Below are 22,928 nucleotides of genomic sequence, written 5' to 3' on the forward strand. Positions count from 1 at the left end.
GGAGATTTATTTCTGTCCAAGTGCAAATAAGGATAATCCCTGACCAATTCAGGGCTTCCCTGGTGGCTCAGAGGTTAAAGCATCTGCCTGCAATGCGGGAGACCTGGTTCGATCTGTGGGTCAGGAAGGAAATGGCAACCCACTCCAGTATTCTTGCCTGGAGAATCCCATGGACGGAGAAGCCTGGTGGGCCACAGTCCACCGGGTCGCAAAGAGTTGGACATGACTGAGCGACTTCACTTTGACAAATACTTGTTTGCGTTCTGGATTCCTGAGAAAGATTTAAAGAACTGAGAATCAGAACACAAAATAATAGAAGTTTTCTGACTTCTGGAATCCTTCTGGAAAGTGTGGGCTTCCCTGGTGGCTCAGATAGTAAAGAACTTGCCCGCCAGTGGAGACCTGGGTTTGATCCCTGGGTCGGGAAGATCCCCTGGAGAAGGAAATGGCAACCTGTTCCAGCATTCTTCCCCGGGAAATGCCATGGTCAGAGAAGCCTGGCATCCTGCAGTCCATGGGGTCACAAAGAGTCGGACACGACTGAGCGACCGAACCACAACAACCTGGAAGGCGTAAGCCCAGGAACACTGCTTGCAAGACTCAGCTCCGGTTTAGAAGCAAAAGTGTCCACAGAGCTAAAACAAAAAAAATGTTCCTAAAACAATACCACTGAAAGCTATGCTGCGCCATGCTCAGAAACACAAACTGTTCACTATTCAACGTGTGTTAAATCAACGTGCCTGTCTTGCAGTTACTTGAAAGCAGAAGAATAAGTGATTTGATTAATTTGAATTTATTTGGTCTATGTTTACAGTGGTGATGCCTGTGTGGGAAAAAAAAAATGCAACAAATCAGTATTCATGTAACTGGGAAGCCTGATACAACGGTAGACAGTAGTTGAATGAATATTTGCTTTGAACGTCTGATACACAAATAACAAAATTGACATGAAACCCATTCCACTGTACCTTCTTTGTGGTTCTGCAGTTGCTAAGTCACGTCCGACTCTTTGCAACTGCGTGGACTGCAGCCCGCCAGGCTTCTCTCTCCATGGAGTTGTCCAGGCAAGAATACTGGAGTGGGTTGCCATTTCCTCCTCCAGGGGAATCTTCCCAACCCAGGGATAGAACCTGCATGGTCTATGCTGTGGGTGTATTCTTTCCCAAGCAGTCACTAGGGAAGCCCCCTTGGTAACTTTACCTTCTCTCTTTCATACGCTTCAACTCTTGTGTAAATATTGTGACACTGTTGATATTAGATGACATAATGTCTATAAAGTGGTCTAAACAATGGATCCAGATCAAACAGTAACAAAACAAGTAGATTTCCATCCACATGGATTTCCATCCACATGCTCCCATATTCTCATGGTTCTAGTCTCAGATTTTCTCACGCTCAACAACTGAAAGACCCTTTTGCCAGAGTAGGAAATATTAACAGGTCAGTCGAACAATGGTAAGTAATAATAGACTCTCTTATCTTACCAAACGTTAGACACGTTAGATGCCCAGTCACAACATATTTGTTGCAAGTACCTCTGATTATTCATAAATTAATTTCCACAAATGTACAGCAAGGAAAGTATTTGTGATGGTTTAACTCTATGTGCCCTCAAGGTACTCAGATATTTGGCCAAATACTAGTTTAGAGGTTACTTTAGAGTTTAGAGCTTACTTTAGAGTTTAGAGGTTACTTTAGAGTTTAGAGGTTACTTTAGAGTTTAGAGGTTACTTTAGAATTTAGAGGTTCCTTAATAGAGTTTAGAGGTTTAGAAGGTATACGCTGAAAGTGAAAAGTCAAAGTGTAGGGGCTCAGTCATGTCTGACTCTTTGTGACCCCATGGACTGTAGCCTACCAGGCTCCTCTGTCCATAGGATTTTCCAGGCAAGAATACTGGAGTGGATTGCCATTTCCTTCTCTAGAGGATCTTCCCAACCCAGGGATCAAATCCGGGTCTCCCATATTGTAGGCAGACACTTTACCATCTGAGCCACCAGGGAAATCCTCATGATGAGTCCTTAAAGATGAGACTGAGATTTCAATTAGAAGGCTGGGAGTAAAGCAAATTGCCCTCCATAGTATGCTGGTGGGTCACGTCTTCTCAGGTGAAGTCGTTAAAACAGGGGGAAAAAAAAAACAAACCAACAACCAAGGCCCCCTGTGGAAAACAGAATTCTGCCACCAGACAGACTTTAGACTTGAACTGAAATATTAACTGTTGGGTTTCTGGACTGCTCTTTGTCCAGCAGATTTCAATGCATCAATCTCCACAATCACGTAAGCAAACTCCTTAAAATAAATGTCTCTCTCCATATAAAGGAAAGCTACAACGAAACCAACAGCCTATTGAAAAGCAGAGACATCAGTTTGCTGAGAAAGGTCCATATACCCAAAGCCATATGCTTTTTCCAGTAGTCATGTACGGATGTGAGAGTTGGACCATCAAGAAGACTGAGCAATGAAGAATTGATGCTTTTGAACTGTGGTGTTGGAGAAGACTCTTGAGAGTCCCTTGGGCTGCACGGAGATCCCACCAGTCCATCCTAAAGGAAATCAACCCTGAGTATTCACTGGAAGGACTAGTGCTGAAGCTGAAGCTCCAATACTCTGGCCACCTGATGCAAAGAACTGACTCATTGGAGAAAAGCTGGGAAAGATTGAAGGTGGGAGGAGAAGGGGACGACAGAGAATGAGATGGCTGGATGGCATCACCGACTCGATGGACCTGAGTCTGAGTGAACTCCGGGAGTTGCTGATGGACAGGGAGGCCTGGCGTGCTGCGATCCATGGGGTCGCAAAGAGTCGGACACGACTGAGCGACTGAACAAGAAGAACATACGTGCGCAGATAATTCCGCTTCTTTGGGGAACCCTGACCAATACAGTAGCTAAAAGTCAGATTGTTGGTATGCGACCTGATATATTCACGAGATTTCAGCGACATTTCTGATACAGACAGTGCTATTCTGCATAATTGGCCCTGAAATCAACAGAGGCATCCACTGAAGGAAACTCATTTTCCTGAAGTCTCAGATGACTTTGCACTAGTTCATGACATTTTCTTCTCCACATACAGCTTTCATTACAGTTCTTTAGAAACACAACTAAGCGAACAACGCTCTTTAAATAACCCGAGCGGTGCTTGGAAGTGATGGGAATTTCAAGGTACTGCATTTATTTCTCCCATATGCTGAGGCTGGCCTGAGGCACGTTCTACTGTGCACTCAACAAGCTCTTTATTTTTTCCCTTTCTTTTTCAATCAGAGGGTATAAATCCCACAATGTCTTGACATTTTGGAAGAAAGGGAAAAAGTGGAGGATGGTGGGGCAGGGAGGAGGGGGTGTTAGAGGAAATCAAAACACAGCCTGTTATATTCTTGAGAAGACGTCCTTGAAGTTCTGAGCTGGAAAGTGTGAATTTCAAATTCAAAGAGGAGACGCACTTTAGGAAGCTTACGGAACTGTTTACATTAAAACGGATGCTGAAGAATTGTGAACATATATACTCAGTCGTGTCTGACTCTTTGTGACCCCATGGACTGTGGCCCACCAGGCTCCACTGACCACTTGATTCTCCAGGCAAGAATACTGGAGTGGGTTGCCATTTCCTTCTCCTGGGGATCTTACTGACTTACGGATTGAACCCATGTCTCTTGTGTCTCTTGCAGTGGCAGGCAGATTCTTTACTAACACATCACCTGGGAAGCTCCCAAGAATCATGAGTAGTACTAGGAAAATTTAGTCTGAAGCACTCCACTCAAAAATTCAATGCTACATATAGATAACTAACTATACATTGCTCTACACTGGTTTTCCTGTTGGCTCAGCTTGGTAAAGACTCCACCAGCAACGCGGGAGACCTGGGTTTGATCTCTGGGTGGGAAGATCCCCTGGAGAAGGGAAAGGCTACCCACTCCAGTATTCTGGCCTGGAAAATTCCAGGGACCGTATAGCTCATGGGGTCGCAGAGAGTTTGGACCCCACTGAGTGAGTGTCAGTTCACTTCACTTCCTCCAACTATGCCAGCTGGAAGAGCAGTCACGGGATAGTAATTGCACACCAAGGGTCAGGTGGCTTATCTTAATCCCTACGTAAGGGACTGGGATACTTTGTAACCTCAGACCCTGCAATGGCGGAGACACTGATGGTGGTGTCTTTACTATGATGGTGGTATCTTTACTACGACCAACAAGGAGTGTCGGGGACTTCCCTGGTGGTCTAGTGATTAAGAAGCCACTGTGCTATGCAGGGGACATGAGTTCAATCCCTGGTTGGGGAAGTGAGATCCCACATGCCAGGGAGTGAGTACGTCCACACTCTGCAACTAATGATGCTGTGTGCAACTCAGGCGTGTCTGACTCTCGATCCCATGGACTATTCAGTCCGTGAAATTCTCCAGGCCAGAATACTGGAGTGGGTAGCCTTTCCCTTCTCCAGGGGATCTTCCCAACCCAGGGATCGAACCCAGGTCTCAGCTTCTTTATCAGCTGAACCACAGGAGAAGTCCGTGTAAACCAAAGCACTTCAAAATAAGGCCAACCTGTAGTAAGTGCTGACATGATAACCTGAGTCGTCAAATCTCTTTTTATTGTCCTTTACCAGAAATTGGAGTTAAATCAGAATGTCACGCTTTTAGACGCTGGTCAGAACTTTCGGCTGGCGGTAGAGACATGGCCAAGGGTCTGTCTTTTCTTCTGACTTCATGTATTATTCACTTTATTACAGCAGTAAAGAAGCAGCGGCAGACAGAAAGTAGCGGCAATTCTGACAAGATACTGGGGGTCTTAAAAACTGCCAGGCGTGCTATGGAGAACCATTTTATTTCCCACTCACAAGTGCATCTTAGAAAGGCACTTAAAACCGTGAGGTACTCCACCCATGGCATAAAACCATACAAGTGTATCTAAACTCACAAACATAAAAACTAGATGCTATTTCCGCTTCTGTGTTCAATGTGTAGAGGAAAAAAAAAAACAAAACACGTTCTGGTAGCTGTTATCTGCCTGCCACTTCCTATCAATATTCTGGGCTCTTTGATTTTTTAATTATATTTTCTGGCTATACTGAATGACTTATGGGATCGCAGGTCCCTGAGCAGGGATCAAACCCAGGCCCTCAGCTGTGGAAGCTCAGAGTCCTAAGGACTGGACCGCTGGCAATTCCCGTTACTCTGTATTCCTTTACACACATGGCACATTCCTTGGTTACTTTTTCTTCAAAGTGGTTGAGAGAGGGCAACTATGATTACCACCACAAGAGTCCGTCCTACCCCATGAAACTTAAGCAAAATGCAATAATCTAATCAAATAATCTGATGAAGAGATAGCATAATGTGTTTAGCAGAGTGTTTTCAAAATAATGATCCCTTTGAATATATTCCCAAGACCCATTTCTATATTTATATATGTATTTCGACACATTTTAATTAACTTATTCATTAAAAGTTGTTAGAAATTTCCCATTTCAGTTATATAAAAACTTCAGGCAAAATTTACTGGAAAAGAAAAGCTTTAATTACTCTTAACATTCAACACAGCTTTGAATTAAAATAAATAAATACCTCTTTAGTTATTTAAATTTGCCTGCCTTAAAAATACACTGCATATCTACAAGTTTCTTCCTATATGAAGTCTGTGAATATGGTAACACGTGTTTACCTTTTTATAAAACCTTCTCACCAAAAATCAATACCGTTCATTTCTTTTTTAACCTGTCACTGCATTGTAATAGGACTTCAACTCTGCTGGAACTTTTATATAAGTAGGCAACTGTAATAAAACCAATGAAAATTATTTTCCTGAAAATACAACTTAGTGAGATTTCACTGCAAAGCGCAGTCCCTTATAAAAGTACAAGGTGGGAGATTGTAGTAAACTCACTCAGAACCACTTAACTATTAATACTGGTTTCAACACACACGGATGGAGGAGCCTGGTAGGCTACAGTCTATGGGGCCACAAAGAGTCAGACACGACTGAGCGACTTCACTTTCTTTTCTTTGAACACACATAGTCAAACCAGCCGAAGTTTTCACTTTGTAGGACAAGCATGGAAACATTCCATGAATACAATTATATCAGAAGATGAGACGGTTGGATGGCCTCACCGACTCGACGGATTTGAGTTTGAGCAAGCTCTGGGAGTCGGTGATGGAAAGGGAAGCCTGGTGTGCTGCGGTTCATGGGGTCGCAAAGAGTCGGACATGACTGAGCGATTGAACTGAACTGAAAATACTAATGTTTCCAGTATCTAGCATACTGGCCAAGGGATCTTCCAGATCCAGGATGGAACTCGGGTCTCTTGCATTGCAGGCAGATTCTTTATGTTCTGAACCACGAACAGTAATATTTCTGACATTTAGCATGTCGGCCAAGGGGACATTCCCCACCCAGGGATGGAACTCGGGTCTCCTGCATAGGAGGCAGATTCTTTACCATCCGAACCACAAATAGCAATGTTTCTTGTATCTAGCATACTGGCATATACACTATATCCACGTAAACATAATTACAATGAGGGTTTTAATTTTTGGTAGAGATTTAGAATCAGTGAACAGGATTTTTATCACGGAAGCATATTAAGACAGAAGTGATGCTATATGTGTGTGTTTATATGTGTGTGCTAAATCGCATCATTTTTGTGCCCCCTTGGATGGTATCTCACTAAGTCGTATTTTCAGGAAAATAATTTTCACTGGTTTTATTACAGTTGCCTACTTCTATAAAACTTCCACGCAGAGCTGAAGTCCTGTTACAATGCAGTGACAGGTTAAAAAATAAATGAACGGTATGAATTTTTGGTGAGAAGGTTTTATAAAAAGGTAAACACGTGTTGCCATATTCACCGACTTAATATAGGAAGAAACTTGTAGATATGCAGGCTCCTCAGTTCATGGGATTCTCCAGGCAGAAATACTGGAGTGAGTTGCCATTCCCTTCTCCAGTGGGTATTCTCAACCCAAGACTCGAACCTACGTCTCCTGCAGCTCCTGCACTAGCAGCTGCATTCTGAAGCATTTAATCATAAAGCAGAACATTATAATTTTATTTTATTGTGTGCTTAGCTTATATGCACATCCTTTTAGGTTCTTCTAGAAAAATGTATAGAAAAACAGACGCTACTTTCTTTCCAGTAAACATTGCATTTCCATTTGCAATCCGCTAGGGCACAGGGCGGCCAGCCTTTTCCTTAAGGGGTCAGCATAAACAAAGAAGGAACACAGTAGTCATCCCAGGACGGTTTCCGGTTACAGCCCAAGAGTGGAAGTCCAAAGACTTCAGCTCAGGGCAAGGAAGATGCTACGCAGTTTCCATTGTGAGCGCCACAAGGAATTGTTCCTAATGGAAACACAAAAACCCTGACTCAGAAATCATGATTGGATCTTTTCTACTCTGTCCTCACTTGCGAATTTTACATGTGCTTGAGAACACATTTCTTCGTCAGAGTTCCTTGAACAGCAAGGAGACCAAACCAGTCCACCCTAAAGGAAATCAACCCTGACTAGTCACTGGAAGGACTGAAGCTGAAGCTCCAATCCTTTGGCCACCTGATGGGAAGAGGTGACTCCTTGGAAAAGACCCTGATGCCGGGAAAGATTGAAGGCGGGAGGAGAAGGGGACGACAGAGGATGAGATGGTTGGCTGGCATCACTGACTCGATGGACATGAGTTTGTGCAAGCTCTGGGAGATAGTGAAGGACAGGGAAGCCTAGCGGGCTACAGTCCAAGGGATCGCAAAGACTTGGACGCGACTGAGCAACTGAACAACAACATTTCTTCTAATGGACACTTTAATAAATCTTACCACTTTCTCTGCAAAGTGGAAAAGTTGCTTTCAGTAGCTGGCATTTAAGGATGGATGGTGATGTAATATTCTTCTTTTTTTTCTAAATTGGGGGAGGGGGCTCAGATTTCCTTTCCTCTCCTACAGCAGGCATGTATCAAAGAGCCTTTTATTCCCACAGCCAACTTTTGTTGGCATTATATCCTTCTTGCCTACCCTTATTTTTTCTTTGCAAACTTTAACTACCAAAATGCAACGCGTTTTCCTTTTTCAATCCTCATGTTCACTGCTACCGACTTTAAGTTATCATTTAAGCTTTCTTTCTTTGGATGAGAGTTGAGCTTTTGAAAGAAAGAAGAAAATAGCCCTATCTTACTTCTTTTCCTGTGATCTAACTGGGCGACTCTGATATATCTTGGCATCTGTGACCTTTCAAACCATTTCACCCAGTCTCATTTACAGTCAACAATCGGTTCTAGAAATAAGTATGATTCTATCCATGAAAGCTCATACACTGATGCCACAGCTTACAATCAAGTTTAACGTAATGATCATAGGGCTTGTCAAATGAGTTCTGTTAATGTCAATCTCAACTTCCTTTTTTCAGGCAAGAATACAGGTGTGGGTTGCTACTTTCTCCTGGATCTTCCCAAGCCAGGGATCGAACCCACGTCTCCTGCATTGGCAGGTGGGTTGTTTACCACTGAGCCACCAGGGAAGCCCTCAGTGTTGTTTGTTAACTCCATAATGAATGAAAATCTAAATGACATATCTCAGCTTTCATTCCCAAATGGCCCTGAACTATTGCCATGACCATTATCACTCTTCTAATTATTGTTATTCTTACTTACCAAATTCAGTGTTCTGACTTGCACTGTTCAATGACCAAAATGAAAATGAAGGCTAGACCTGGAATTTGAATGTAGTTAACTTAAAGCTCAACATTCAGAAAACTAACATCATGGCATCCGGTCCCATCACTTCATGGGAAATAGACGGGGAAACAGTGGAAACAGTGTCAGACCTTATTTGGGGGGGGGCTCCAAAATCACTACAGATGGTGACTGCAGTCACAAAATTAAAAGACCCTTACCCCTTGCAAGGAAAGTTATGACCAACCTAGATAGCATATTCAAAAGCAGAGACATTACTTTGCCAACAAAGGTCCGTCTAGTTAAGGCTATGGTTATTCCAGTGGTCATGTATGGATGTGAGAGTTGGACTGTGAAGAAAGCTGAGAGCTGAAGAATTGATGCTTTTGAACTGTGGTGTTGGAGAAGACTCTTGAAAGTCCCATGGACTGCAAGGAGATCCAACCGGTCCATCCTAAAGGAAATCAATCCTGAATATTCATTCGAAGTACTCATGCTGAAGCTCAAACTCTGGTACTTTGCCCACCTCATGCGAAGAGTTGACTCATTGGAAAAGACTCTGATGCTGGGAGGGATTGGGGGCAGGAGGAGAAGGGGACGACAGAGGATGAGATGGCTGGATGGCATCACCGACTCAATGGACGTGGGTTTGGGTGAACTCCGGGAGATGGTGATGGACAGGGAGGCCTGGCGTGCTGCAATTCATGGGGTCACAAAGAGTCAGACACGACTGAGCCACTGAACTGAACAGTCCCTCTGTATTTCACAAGCAGGCTTCTCAATGTTTAGAGTTCTTTATCCAACACTTGTGTAATTGAAAAGAATTGTAAATACTGTGATAGTCTTGTGTTTCTGTTTTCATTGTGTTAACCCCAGTGGAAGCATCTTGTGAAGTTTTCTTCTAATTTTTTTTTTTTTACTATTACTGGCGAATCAGGTTTAACTGGTAAGAGTCGTTTAGTTAACTGTGAAGAGACCTCTTTTCTATACGTGGTGTTTAGAGCTTACTCACTCAGTCGTGCCCGACTCTTAGCAACCCCACGGACTGTAGCCCACCAGGCTTCTCTGTCCATGGGACGCTCTAGGCAAGAACACTGGAGTGGGTTGCCACTTCCTCCTCTAGGGGGTCTTCCCAGCCCAGAGATTGAACCCACGTCTCTTGCAGCTCCTGCATGCCAGGTGAGTTCTTTTATAGCTGAATCACCCCCAGGGAAGCCCCTATTTCAGTTTCTCTTAGCTAATTATTCTTGTTTGGATTTAGCTGGATTTTCATTTCTGTTCTACAAGTCTATCGTCTCATTCTGATGAGTTACTCCGTGTTAAACCAACCGTCCCTATTCCTATCTTTAAACCCAACGTAGACACTAATTTTTATACATTGCTGCATTCTCCTTAAAATATTTAGCTAAGGATTTTTACACGAAGATTTACTAGGGGCATTCATCTACAGCTGCCTTTTATTGTAATGAATTTTTCATGCTGTGTTGGTATAATACAGCCTCCTCAAAGGAGTTGGAGAGCATTTTCTCATCTTCTATTTTCTAGGTGACTTTGCATGCATTTTGCATTTTTATTTCATAAATTTTCATTTTATGTTTCACCTGATAAGCCATTTCTTCTTCAAGTCTTCTTTGGAACCTTTTTTTTTTTTTAAACTGCAAATTATATTTGTTAAATATACACAGGCTTATATGCTTAATGCTTTCTTCTTGCATGAATTTTACTAATTTGCATCATTAATACTTCTTCAATGATTCTCCAAGTTGTCAGATGTATTGGTATTAACTTGTTCACAATATTCACTAATTATTACATCAATATTTATGAAGCCCTTAACAGTGACCCTTTTTCATCTATCTGTGTCTTATCTTTTATTTTCCTGACCAGATGGCTAGAAACGACATAATTTTGTTGAACTTTCCCAAGGACCAGCTTTTGATTTAATTGGTTTCATCCACTGTTTAACCGTTCTTTCTCTCACTGATCTTTTTTTCCTGGTCTTTATAATTCATTTCCTTCCATATACTTGGGATTTAATTCGCTCTTGTTTTTATGGCTTTAAAATCGGAAGTTTAGCTATTTTTTCTGAGACTCTTCAATCACAGTGTGTTTTGTTTTCATTTTCATTCAGCTCAAAACAGATTTCATATTATAAATCCCATCCCAAATACAGTCATTTTTATGAGAAAAAGAAAAGTGCAGCTCCCTCATATAATAACGGAATAATAAAATTTACAAAGGGAAAGAATGCCACGTGGTTATTTTTCTACAGACCATCAGCTCCAATTCTTTCAAAATTTTTAAAAAAGAGTATTTGTTTGGGGGCTTCCCTGATGGCTCAGGTGGTAAAGAATCTGCCTGCAATACAGGAGACCCCGGTTCGATTCCTGGGTCAGGAAAATTCACTGGAGAAGGGATAGGCTACCCACTCCAGTATTCCTGGGCTTCCCTGGTGGCTCAGCTGGTAAAGAATCTGCCTGCAATACAGGAGACCCTGGTTCGATTCCTGGGTCAGGAAGATTTGCTGGAGAAGGGATAGGCTACCCACTCCAGTATTCCTGGGCTTCCCTGGTGGCTCAGCTGGTAAAGAATCCGCCTGCAATCCAGGAGACCTGGGTTCAATCCCTGGGTTGGGAAGATCCCCTGGAGAAGGGCAAGGTACACGGGCTCAGTAGTTATGGCCCCCCGGCTCTAAAGCACTGGCTAAGTAGCTGTGGTTCATGGGCTTAGTTTTACCAGGGCATGCGGGATCGTCCCAGACCAGGGATCGAACCCGTGTCCCCATCAGCAGGTGGATTCTTAACCACTGGGCGGCCCGTGAAGTCCCCAGCTCCAAAGCTTGTGAAAGAGAGGGGCAACCGATGACTAGCTTCCAGTCTCCTCATCAGCAGACAGGCTGAAACGTTTAACACCCAGGAGCCAACTCCCGCCAACTGTTCAGAACTCCCTTTGAACGGAATGGTTTTACCTGGTTAACTTAATTGTGGATCACACCACAGTGAGATAAATTACAGGCTGGTGTTTCGAGGTGTAAACCAGGTTTGAGTTTTGCTACACGCAGAGAAGAGATATTTCTCCCCTGGGCTCTTTTCTGCTTCCTCGACTCCCCGCAGGTGAGCGCAGAGTAACCCGTTCCAAGAAGGATGGTGGTGATTATACTGTCCGACTGGCTTCCCTGTGCTGTGGAAACAAATGCAAGCAGTGGGGAAATAGAGAACAATGGCCAGTCAGCGTCTCCTTAAACTCTGCTCTCCCCTAATTTACGGTGTCCTGGGTGGAAGACGGATCTGTTGAGTCTACCGGGAGGGCGCTTTCTGCAGGGGCTTCGAGCCATGCTCTTCATCTTCATTTATCCCCTCAGGAATTTCTTTCTTTTTTTTTTTTTTTAAATCAGAACCTGTGATTTTCAACTACAGGTCAGTGGACATTCTTTCCTAGATCTTTGTATCAAGTTAATGCATGATTTTTTTTATTATTACTAAAACTTTTATTGGAGTATAGTTGATTTACAGTGTAGTGTAGTTTCAGGTGTACGGCAAAGTGAATCAGTTATACATATATCCACTCTTTTTTAGATTCTTTTCTCGTATAGGCCATGACAGAGTTCTGAGTGAAGTTTCCCATGCTGTACAGCACGTCCGTATTAATTATCTATTTTATATAGTAGTGTGAACATGTCAGTGTCAATCTTGCAATTTACCTCTCATCTCCACTTATCTCCAGGTAAGCATAAGTTTGTTTTCTACATCAGTAACTCTATCTCTGTTTTGTAGATAAGTTCATCTGTACCCTATTTTTTTTTAAGATTCCACATATAAAGTTAGTGCATTTTAATAGAGCAACAAAAAAGATACATTCAACTTGTAGACATTTAACTAAATGTGGCTGTTCAGTCACTAAGCAGTGTCTGGTTCTTTGAGACCCTGTGGACTGCAGCACGCCAGGCTCCCCTAGCCTCTACTATCTCCTGGAGTTTGCTCAAACTCACGTCCGTCGAGTCGGTGATGCCATCCAAATATCTCATCCTCTGTCATCCCCTTCTCCTCCTGCCCTCAATTGTTCCCAGCATCAGGGTCTTTAAAAATGAGTCAGCTCTTCGCATCAGGTGGCCAAAGGACTGGAGCTTCAGCTTCAATGTCAGTCCTTCCAATGAATATTCAGGACTGATTTCCTTTAGGATGGACTGGTTGGATCTTCTCGCTGTCCAAGAGACTGTCAAGAGTCTTCTCCAGCACCACCATTCAAAATCATTACTTCTTTGACACTCAGCCTTCTTTCTGGTTCAGCTCTCACATCTGTACATGACTACAGGAAAAACATCACAGCTTTGACCATATGGATCTTTGTCAGTTAACTGATGTCTTTGATTTTTAATATAGTGTCTAGGTTTGTCATAGCTTTTCTTCCAAAGAGTAAGCATCTTTTAACTGATTTTGCATTTACTTAAATAAGTGTATTTATTCAATTGGATTTATTTCAGTCCAAACATTTGGATATATCTCAATCCAAATATTTGGATTTTTTCAATTCAAAATTTAAATAAATGTATTAATCCATAAATAATTCAATGTTGCCATACTTTCAGCATTAAGAAATAACACACCACATGCAGATGTCTGAAGACTTGTAATACTTGTCAGATAATAAAGTGATAATTGCCATGAGTATCGCTTGTGTGCCACAGACATCATTTTCAAAATGGCTTAAAATTCCTAATTCTTTTTTAATGTGTTGTTCTTCATACCTTTAAGGGAATTTTACTATTTATTTCTGCTTCATTTAGGAATAAATGAGAAATAAAATCCTGCTTATATATATAAACTTCACAACATGATCAAATGGTATGTGTACACATTCTGACATGATTACCACAATTAAGCTAATTAACACATTCAGCACCTCACTTTGTTACTACTCTTTTCAGTTAAGGGAAATCTTAACGTGATCTTGATCTGATGTCCATTTGTGATTAGGAACAGCTGATGATGACAAATAGTATGTCCACATAAAAAGACACGTTGCTCATATTTTCAGAAACCCTATTTCTCTCTACTGAGTGCAGTATAAAATGATGATTTTAAAGGAGTGGTCATTTGATAACGAGAAAGAATAAAGCTCAAAAGTAAGTTCATCTGCGCTTGGGGAAACCGGGTTACGTTTGTTGGAGCATGACCATAAATTGCAAAAGTTAGTAGAAAGCCACATAGCAATTCTGGGTTAGGAATACAGACCCCCAGAGAAGGCGGCTCAAATGGCAAAGAATCTGCCTGCAGTGCAGGAGAGGGTTGATCCCTGGCTCAGGAAGATCCCCTGGAGAAGGGCATGGCAACCCACTCCAGTATTCCTGCCTGGAGAATCCCATGGACAGTGGAGCCTGGCGGGCTACAGTCCATGGGGTGGCAAAGAGTCAGACACAACTGAGCGTCTAAAACACAGACACACATTTAAACAAATACACGTCCACGGAAGATCACAGAATTAGGATGCGTAATAGTGAAAGCTGGAAGCAGTTCGGATGATCATCAGATGAAGAATATTCCAAATGTGGTCTGCACCTTCAACAGAATGCAGGTCACACACAGAAAAATGGGTCCCTACAAATGTTTTGAAAACACGAGCTGAGTTACATGAGCCAGACACACAAGAGCAAGGCCAGACACACAAGACACAAAGAATAATTGCATTCCTATGGAAAGTCCTCAAGAAGGGAACCTACAGAGACAACACACACTGCTGACTGCCAGGGGTTGCAGAGGTTTTGTTTTTTTTTTTTTTTGCAGTCAGACATGGTCCCGGAAGATCCCACATACCGTGCAGCAACTAAGCCTGCACACTGCAACGACTGAGTCCGCTTGCTACAGCTACTGAAGCCTGTGTGGCTCCAGTCTGTGCTCTGCAACGAGAAAAACCACCGCAGTGAGAAGCCCAAAGCCTGCACAGCGAGAGAGACCCAGCACAACCAAAAACGGACGGGTGACGAAAAGAAAAGAAAGCCGTTCCGTTTTCTCTTCGCCAGCTCCAGGCAGACCCTGGTCTGCCGTCCCATGTCCTTGCGTTCGGCGGTCCTGCAGCTGAAACAGCAAGGTCTGCACACGCTCACCGACAATGACGAAGTCAGAACAGAATGGGGAAGACCTCGTGGCTTTATGACTGCAAGCCGGTAACATGAGGAAGGGAGGAATGTCCTACACGAAATGTTACTCTACTCCCAAGAAAGGCACAGCCCGCCATGTGGAAAGCTTCCCGCTATATTCTGACCTGCTCTGGACTATATAACAGCGTTCTGAGAGTCATGTTTGCGTCTAAAAGCAGAAGGGGGAATCTCCTTTTTCATTTCCAACGGCATGATAACATGCATAGACATGTGATCGTGAAGCCAGCTCCCATGCCATCCAAAGTTAAACAGACTTTGTCTCCTACCCTGTTGGTGAGGATGCAAATTAGCGCAGCCACTATGGACAAGAGTTGGGAGGGTCCCTGAAAACCTAAAAGTAGAACCATCATACGACTGGGCATATATCGGACAAAACCATCATTCAAACAGATACAAGCAAGCCCATGTTCACGGCAGCGCTGTCTATAACAGCCAAGACGTGCAAACAACCTAAGTGTCCATCAGGAGATGAATGGATAAAAAAGATGTGATACAGATATGCAAGGGGATATTGGTTTAGTCACTCAGCCGTGTCCAACTCTTGAGACCCTGTGCACTGTAGCCCACCAGGCTCCTCTATCCATGGGCTTCTCCAGGCAAGAATACGGGAGGGGGTTGCCATTTCCTTCTCCAACAATGGAACATCACTCAGGCATTAAAAAAAAAAAAAAAAAAAAAAAGGAATGAAATAATGCCCCTTGCAGGCACCATGGATGGACCTAGAGACTGTCATTTGACGCGAAGTAAACCAGAAAGATAAGATCAATATGATATGATATCACTTATACATGGAATCTGAAAAGAGCAGATTCTCAGACTTACAGAATGAATTCATGGTTGCTGAAGGGGAAAGGATGGCGGAAGGGATAGTCAGGGAGTCTGGAATGGACATGGACACACTGCTGTGTTTAACATGGAGAACCAGCAAGGACCTGCTGGACAGCACAGGGAACTCTGCTCAATGTCTTGTGGCAGCCTGGATGGGAGGGGAGTTTGGGGAACAATGGTTACATGTATATGTATATATGCCTGAGTCCCTTTGCTGTCCACCTGAAACTATCACGACATTGTTAACTGACTATACCACAATACAAAATAAAAATTTAAAAAATTTAACAAAAAGGAGTTTGTGTTATAACATTATGGTGTGATGTTCTCTGAATTGGATTTTATCAAAATATGCTGTAGATTCTCAGACATTTCAAGACCAAAGTGTCTGCAAAAGCATACTGATTTAATGCAATCAAAAGCACTAGTGAAATGAAGCCCAGTGGAGTTACGCACAAATCATGAATCACCTCATCAGAAAGATTCTCAAGTGTCTTTCTGTTACATGACTTAATAAGAATTCCTCCTTTATCTTAGGGTTCACTCTCATAAACAGGAAAAAAATCTAACATTAAAAACTATGCAAAAAATAGTGCAATTTCAAATATTCCTAAACTCCATTTTAATTTAAAAAGTCTCGATTTTCAAATTTTATTTACGATGAAACCATTTGAATCATTTCTTATGATGACCCTCTCCAAATGTCTCTTCGTTAAGCGCGTTTGCACTGATTTTCAAATTTTAAAGTGCTCATTTTACTGAGGCTCTGAACATTTTGTACTCTGAAAACATTTAATGGTTCTTCAGGCTGCTCCTACAGCTACTGAAAAACTGGGGAGGAACATGCACTCTGGCAGGACCCTAGGAGATCGTAAAGCCTACGTTTAATGCTAGGAGATGAAGTCCCATCGTAACATTTGCTCTAATCTACTTTTCTAATTTATGATAAATAATTTCTCCCAGTTAACTGGCACCGCACTCTCCAAACAAGCTATAAAGCAAATCTGCCGCAGGTCCAGAAGGCTCAGAAACACCATACATGCAAACTGCTATGCATAAAATAAATAAGATACAAAGTTGAACACAGCCAATCATTTGTAATAACTTTAAATGGATTATAAGCTACCGAATACTGAATCACTATGTTGTCCACCTGAAAGGGACATCATATCATAAATCAACTCCAGCGTTTAAAAAGTCCATAAAGTCACAACTGAAGACGCTGTCGGACGTCCATATGAAACAGGGCGATGCTTAACCTTCCGGAAAAGAATGCAGATACTGAGGAAGGTCTGGGTTGGAGACCAGAGTCTGGGAGCAGATTTTGGAAGGAGTTGAATGCACAGCGTTAGCAAAGGTATTATCAGGATGGATGCATGAGATTAAGGGAAATGTTACGATTCAGAAGGACTCGGAGCTATTCCAACATTTTGGTGGCCCTAGTGGTAAAGAACCCAGAGGCCAATATAGGAGATATGGGAGACGCAGGTTCAATCCCTGGGTCGGGAAGATGCCCTGGAGAAGGGCATGGCAACCCACTCCAGTATTCTTGCTGGAGAACCCCATGGACGGAGGAGCCTGGCGGGGCTACAGTCCATGGGGTCCCGAAGAGGCAGACACGACTGAGCGCCTAACACAAGACTAACTTTGGTAAAGAATCTTTCTGCAATGCACGAGATGTGAGTTCGACCCCTGAGTCTGGAAGATCCCCTGGAGGAGGGCAGGGCAACCCATTCCAGTATTCTTGCCTGGAGAATCCCATGGATGGAGGAGCCTGGCGGGCTACAGTCCATGAAGGTTGCAAAGAGTCGGACATGACTGAGCATGCACACACACACACACACACATACACAGACAACATCTTGAGAAGGATAAAGGGAAAGCAGAAGCAGATTTGACTACAAAGAAATCAGGTAAATACACATTGAGACGGGCTTCTGCATGTGTTCATTATAATCTATCGAGAGGATGAAATCCAGGACGAAATGGAAATGACACAAAAACAGAGCACAGATGTCGCTCCCCGATTATCACGAGCCTCATGAAGAGCGATTCCTTCAAAGCAGGTGAGCATAACACAGGGGTGCAACAAGGAAGAAGGGCAGACGGTGGAGAAAAAGGTGAGGGCCGCTGTGCTTGACATTTCTGTAGAATTGAGAAGCCTGGGGTTGGCATGGTTTAGACTTGCTATGAAAGGCAATCTTGTGTGACTGGTGATCTTGTGTGTAAAATGGAAGCTATGACCTGGGGATGTTCATAAACGGGGCGCAAGGACAGAAAGAAACCAAGGGGCAAGGACTGAAACGGCAAGTGTGCAAGGAACAGAAAAATGATACCGAGAAGGCAGTTCTCTTGTATTGTACGTAGAAATATAAGTTGGTATGGCAGCGATGTAGGGCACCATGGAGGTTCCTGAAAAAACTAAAGTATAGCTTCCATATGACTGACCCAGAGGGGCTGCCCAGGTGGTCCTAGTGGTAAAGAACCCATCTGCCAATGCAGGAGACCCACAAGATGTGGGTTCATTCCCTGGGTCGGGAAGATCTCCCGGAGGCAGGCATGGCACCTCACTCCAGTATGCTTGCCTGGAGAATCCCATGGAGAGAGGAGCCGAGTGGGCTACAGTTCGTGGGGTTTGTAAAGAGTTGAGCATGACCTAGCAATTCAACTCTTGGGCATATATGTGGAGAAAACTATAATTCAAAAAGATACATGCACCCAGTGTTTACTGAGGAACTATTTACAAAAAGCCAAGACATGGAAGCAACTTAAATGTCATTCAAGAGATGGATGCATAAAGAAGACGTGGCCCATGCAGACAATGGAATATTACTCAGCCATGAAAAAGAAAGAAAGAACGCCATCTGCAGCCGCACGGATGGACCCAGCGATTATCAGCCCAAGTAAGTCAGAGAAAGACAAAATGTATGACATCACTTACAGGCAGCATCTCAACTATGACACAAAGGAAGTTATTTACAAAACCAGAAAGAGGCTCTCAGACATCAGAAATAGAGCTGCCGTTGCCAGGAGGCAAAAGGGAAGAGGGAAGGATGAAGTTGGGGCCTGCAGTTAGCAGAGGGCTATATTACATGTAGAATGGACCAACAGTAAGGTCCTGCTGTACAGCACGGGGAACTACATGCAATATCCTGTGATAAACCAACGTGGAGAAGAATATTGAAACAAGAATATGCATGTCTGTGTATAGCAGGGTCCCTTTGCTGTATGGCCGTGACACTGTAAATCAACTACGATGCAGGAAATTAACTTAAAAAAAAAAAAGAAAAAAAAAAGAAAAAAAAATCCCACTGCCGGGAGCCAGCGTGAGGAATTCCACCCGTGACAAGGTCATGCGGCAGAGCTCTGATGGCAAGGCTAATCAGACCTCAGGTTTTCCCCCTGGAATTGCCTGAGCATCCACCCCCTCAAAAAATAAGAATCTGCCTGCTTTTCCACTCTTCTGACATTCTCTGGAAAAAGTCAATTCAGGGCTTTAGTCTTCTGCATTTGAAAGGGTGTTTCAATCCAAAAACCCCTCTGATGGCTTTCTAGCCTGCCTGCAGGACTCGTACAGCCGCGCGTGTGATTGTTTGAGGCCTCCTGACTGCAGGAGGCACAGGAAACTTAAAACATCCTAGGAATGTAGGGGCTTCCGAGGAGTCAAAATCTTTAGAATAGGACTGATTAAGGGTTTCATTTGTTGACCCAATACTTGCTGCCAAATTGTCATATCCTTTATTTTTAGATATAGTTGGTACATAGGAAAACAAGTAGTAGACCTGGTATTAGCAACATTAGATCTTTGAGTTAAGTACCTTCTTTGTTATAACCCACTGCACCTTTGTTCTATAGAGATGTAACTTTAATGCTTTAAGGAGATGCAGATTAAAGAAAAACACTTCAGGGGAAACGAAATTAACATTCATTAAGAAAGAGAGCCAAAGAAGTGTTAACAAGCCTCCTGGCCAGAAGATAATGTAAATCACCTCAGACCTTTTGTATACAAAAAATATACAGAAAGAGTCTGGGCTGCGAACACTACATAATTTTGTACTACCCATTGATCTCTATGTATAATCAAAAGTATAAAAGGCCTTGAAGGACAATAGAAGGGGAACCAGTCTCTGGACTGGTTTCCCCCGTGTCTCCTCTTTACTCTAATTTCAGGCTGAATTCCCATCTGGGACGTGGAGGCTCACTATGTCTACTTACTTGTCCCGGCTTTTAAGATCCGTAAGAGAGAGAGCCCAAGGTGGCGCACTCTCCAATATTCAAAGGGGCGCCGGCGGCCTAACGTAGATGGTGCAAGCTCCTTGTCTGGAACTTTATTGGTTTTCCACGTAACCCAAGTTAATCAGCCTCTTCTCTCCACTTAATCTTCCTACTACGCTATTTCTTCCTAATCTAATCTTATATTAATAAATAAATAAGTTTTCCTCGCCGACTCCGTCCACCCTTCGAATTCCCTGGATCCACCCGGGCTGGACCCCGGCACCCCACCAAGGAAAGAGTGAGGCTCATTTGACCCAGTGGCTTTTGTTGAATCCTCTGTAGTACAGCTTATTATTTTTTTTTCTCTCAAGTCTGATTTCCAATGAAAATCCTTAAACGCAGTGAAAGCAGCGTGGTCGTCTCACTCCTCGTCAACCTAAGTCCTTGATTCTGAACAATTAACTCAGGAGGCCTTCATTAATTTAACTTATGAGTGTTTGACACTGCAGTCTCTAAGTCAACGTGAAAATGCAGATTACATCCTAGAAAATTATCTGGCAATTATGCCGAATCATATAACGCACATTAGTATCATTTAACCCGTATGTTATGAGCGGAGAATTCGCAGTAGGGAAAAATAGATGCGTTATGGACCCAGTCTCTCGTGTTCAGGCAAGAATCTCCTGCAGTTGATTCTGCACTGGGTCAGAGAAAACAGCGTTCACTGCAGGACTGAAACCCTCTGTCAGTTTAATGCCTCGGAGACCTTGTCTTCAAAAGCAAAATTTTGGGGAGACTATTTAAGCTTAAACTGTACTTTGTGTGTGTGGAAATCTCTTAGTGGCTCAGTTCTGTCTCATTCTCTGTGACCCCATGGACTGGAGCCCACCAGGCTCCTCTGTCCAGGGGATTCTACAGGCAAGAATACTGGAGCGGGTGGCCATGCCCTCCTCCAGGGGATCTTCCCGACCCAGGGGTGGAACCCAGGTCTTCTGCATTGCAGGCAGATTCTTTACCGTCTGAGTCACCAGGGAAGCCGCAAATGATAATATAAGAGGTTAGTAACAAAGCTTCTCTTATGGACAAATAATTCAATCAGTTGGGCTTCCCAGGCGTCCAAGGGATGAAAATCCACCTGCCAAGGCGAGAGACACAAGAGACGTGGGTTTGATCCCTTTCCAGTCCACCTGAAACTACAACATTGAGTCAGTGATTCTCTCCAGCCATCTCATCCTCCACTGCCTCCTCCTTTTGCCTTGAATCCTTCGCCACATCAGGGTCTTTTCCAGTGAGTCGACTCTTCACATCAGGCGGCCAAAGCATTGGAGCTCTAGCATCAGTCCTTCCAATAAACCCCCAGGACTGATTTCCTTTACGATTGACTGGTTTGATCTCCTCAGAGGCCAGGGGCCTCTCAAGAGTCTTCTCCAACACCACAGCTCAAAAGCATCAGCCTTCCTCCGGTGCTCAGCCGTCCTTATGGTCCAACTCTCACATCCGTACATGACTGCTGGAAAAAACAAAGCTTTGACTAGACGGACTTTTGTCGGTTAAGTAATGTCTCTGCTTTGTAATATGCTGTCTAGGTTGGTCATAGCATTTCTTCCACGGGGCAAACTATCTCTTATTAATTTCATGGCTGCAGTCATCATCTGCAGTGATTTTGTAGGCCAAGAAGATAAAGTCAATCACTGTTTCCCTATCTATTTGCCATGAAGTGATGGGACCAGATGCCATGATCTTAATATTATGAATGTTGAGTTTTAAGCCAGCTTTCTTGTTGTATGTGTATGTGTGAGTTGCTAAGCCATGTCTGACTCTTTGCGACCCCATGGACTGTAGCCTGCCAGGCTCCTCTGTCCATGGGATTCTCCAGGCAAAAATACTGGAGTGGGTTGCCATGCCCTCCTCCAGGGCATTTTCCCAGCTAAGGGATTGAACTCAGGTCTCCTGCATTGTGGCCAGATTCTTTACAATCTGAGCCACCAAAGATAATAATGCCCTAATATGAATCTACATATTTTATGTAATTCTGATGCCTCAGCTGCTGCTACTGCTGCCAAGTCGCTTCAGTCGTGTCCGACTCTGTGCGACCCCATGGACTGCAGCCTACCAGGTTCCTCCGTCCACGGGATTTTCCAGGCAAGAGTACTGGAGTGGGTTGCCAATACCTCAGAGTAAATGGTAAATTTACGCTTTCTAGGGGGGTGACAAGCCTCTCTGAGGTCAGAGAATTCAAGATCAGGCGTCTCCTCTACAGAGTAAACACAAAGCTTCAATATCTGGGTTTCCAGCAGGTCACCTGCCTTCCTCCTTCTGACTCCACTTTATTCTGTACAAACGCTGCCAGCGGTGGCAGAGTGTCTGAAGATATAAAACCTTCAGGAAGAAAACATATTTCAGTCCTTTATTAATGTTCCAAGGTCTGTGTATTTTTCATGCCTGACGCGTTCTGAATGGTATGAAATGCAGGCATGAAAGATGGTAGACAAATATATCTCAGGCGATACATCACATTTGGTGGTTCCTGGTGGGAAAAACTAGCAGTGTTTCTAGGAAGGTGATGATGTCAGTTTGCAGACATCTTTATGAAAGTGAGAGTGTTAGTCGCTCAGTCGTGTCTGACTCTCTGTGACCCCATGGACTGTAGCCTGCCAGGCTCCTCTGTCCATGGGATTCTCCAGGCCAGAATACTGGGGTGGGTTGCCATGCCCTCCTCCAGGGGATCTTCCCCACCCAGTGGCTGAACCCAGGTCTCCTCCATGGCAGGCAGAATCTTTACCATCTGAGCCACCAGGGAAGCCCAGACATTTTTAAACCTACTTCTAATTATACTATTCTTTGGGTTGGCATTGATCCATGTATGCAGACTTTGCCCAAAGGACATCTGACCCAGAGTTTACTTAGTGAAGCTGTATTTTTTTTTTCTTACATTTGCTTTGCTGGGAATTCTAGAGAAGGAAACCTGTAGATGATTTCTGCTAACAGAAACACAGAGAAGGTAATGGCACCCCCACTCCAGTACTCTTGCATGGAGAATCCCATGGATGGAGGAGCCTGGTAGGGCTGCAGTCCATG

At 43.4% G+C, this 22,928-nt stretch overlaps 1 protein-coding gene across 13 annotated transcripts in view; it reads right to left on the reverse strand.

Moving 5' to 3' along the window:
- The window catches only part of LOC138929705 (zinc finger protein 665-like), a 170,482-nt gene that overhangs the window by 93,994 nt on the left and 53,560 nt on the right, over window positions 1–22,928 (reverse strand). Inside the window, exon 6 of one of the 13 annotated variants that reach the window (XR_011446021.1) lies at window positions 19,351–21,360. The exons of the other annotated variants lie outside the window; for them this stretch is intronic. The gene's annotated coding sequence lies outside the window, so the exon portion shown is untranslated. Of the gene's footprint in view, window positions 1–19,350; window positions 21,361–22,928 lie in introns of those variants that run through there. 13 annotated transcript variants of the gene reach the window in all.

The sequence above is a fragment of the Ovis canadensis genome, chromosome Y, assembly GCF_042477335.2.
Source record: "Ovis canadensis isolate MfBH-ARS-UI-01 breed Bighorn chromosome Y, ARS-UI_OviCan_v2, whole genome shotgun sequence".
Taxonomy (NCBI): Eukaryota; Metazoa; Chordata; class Mammalia; order Artiodactyla; family Bovidae; genus Ovis; species Ovis canadensis.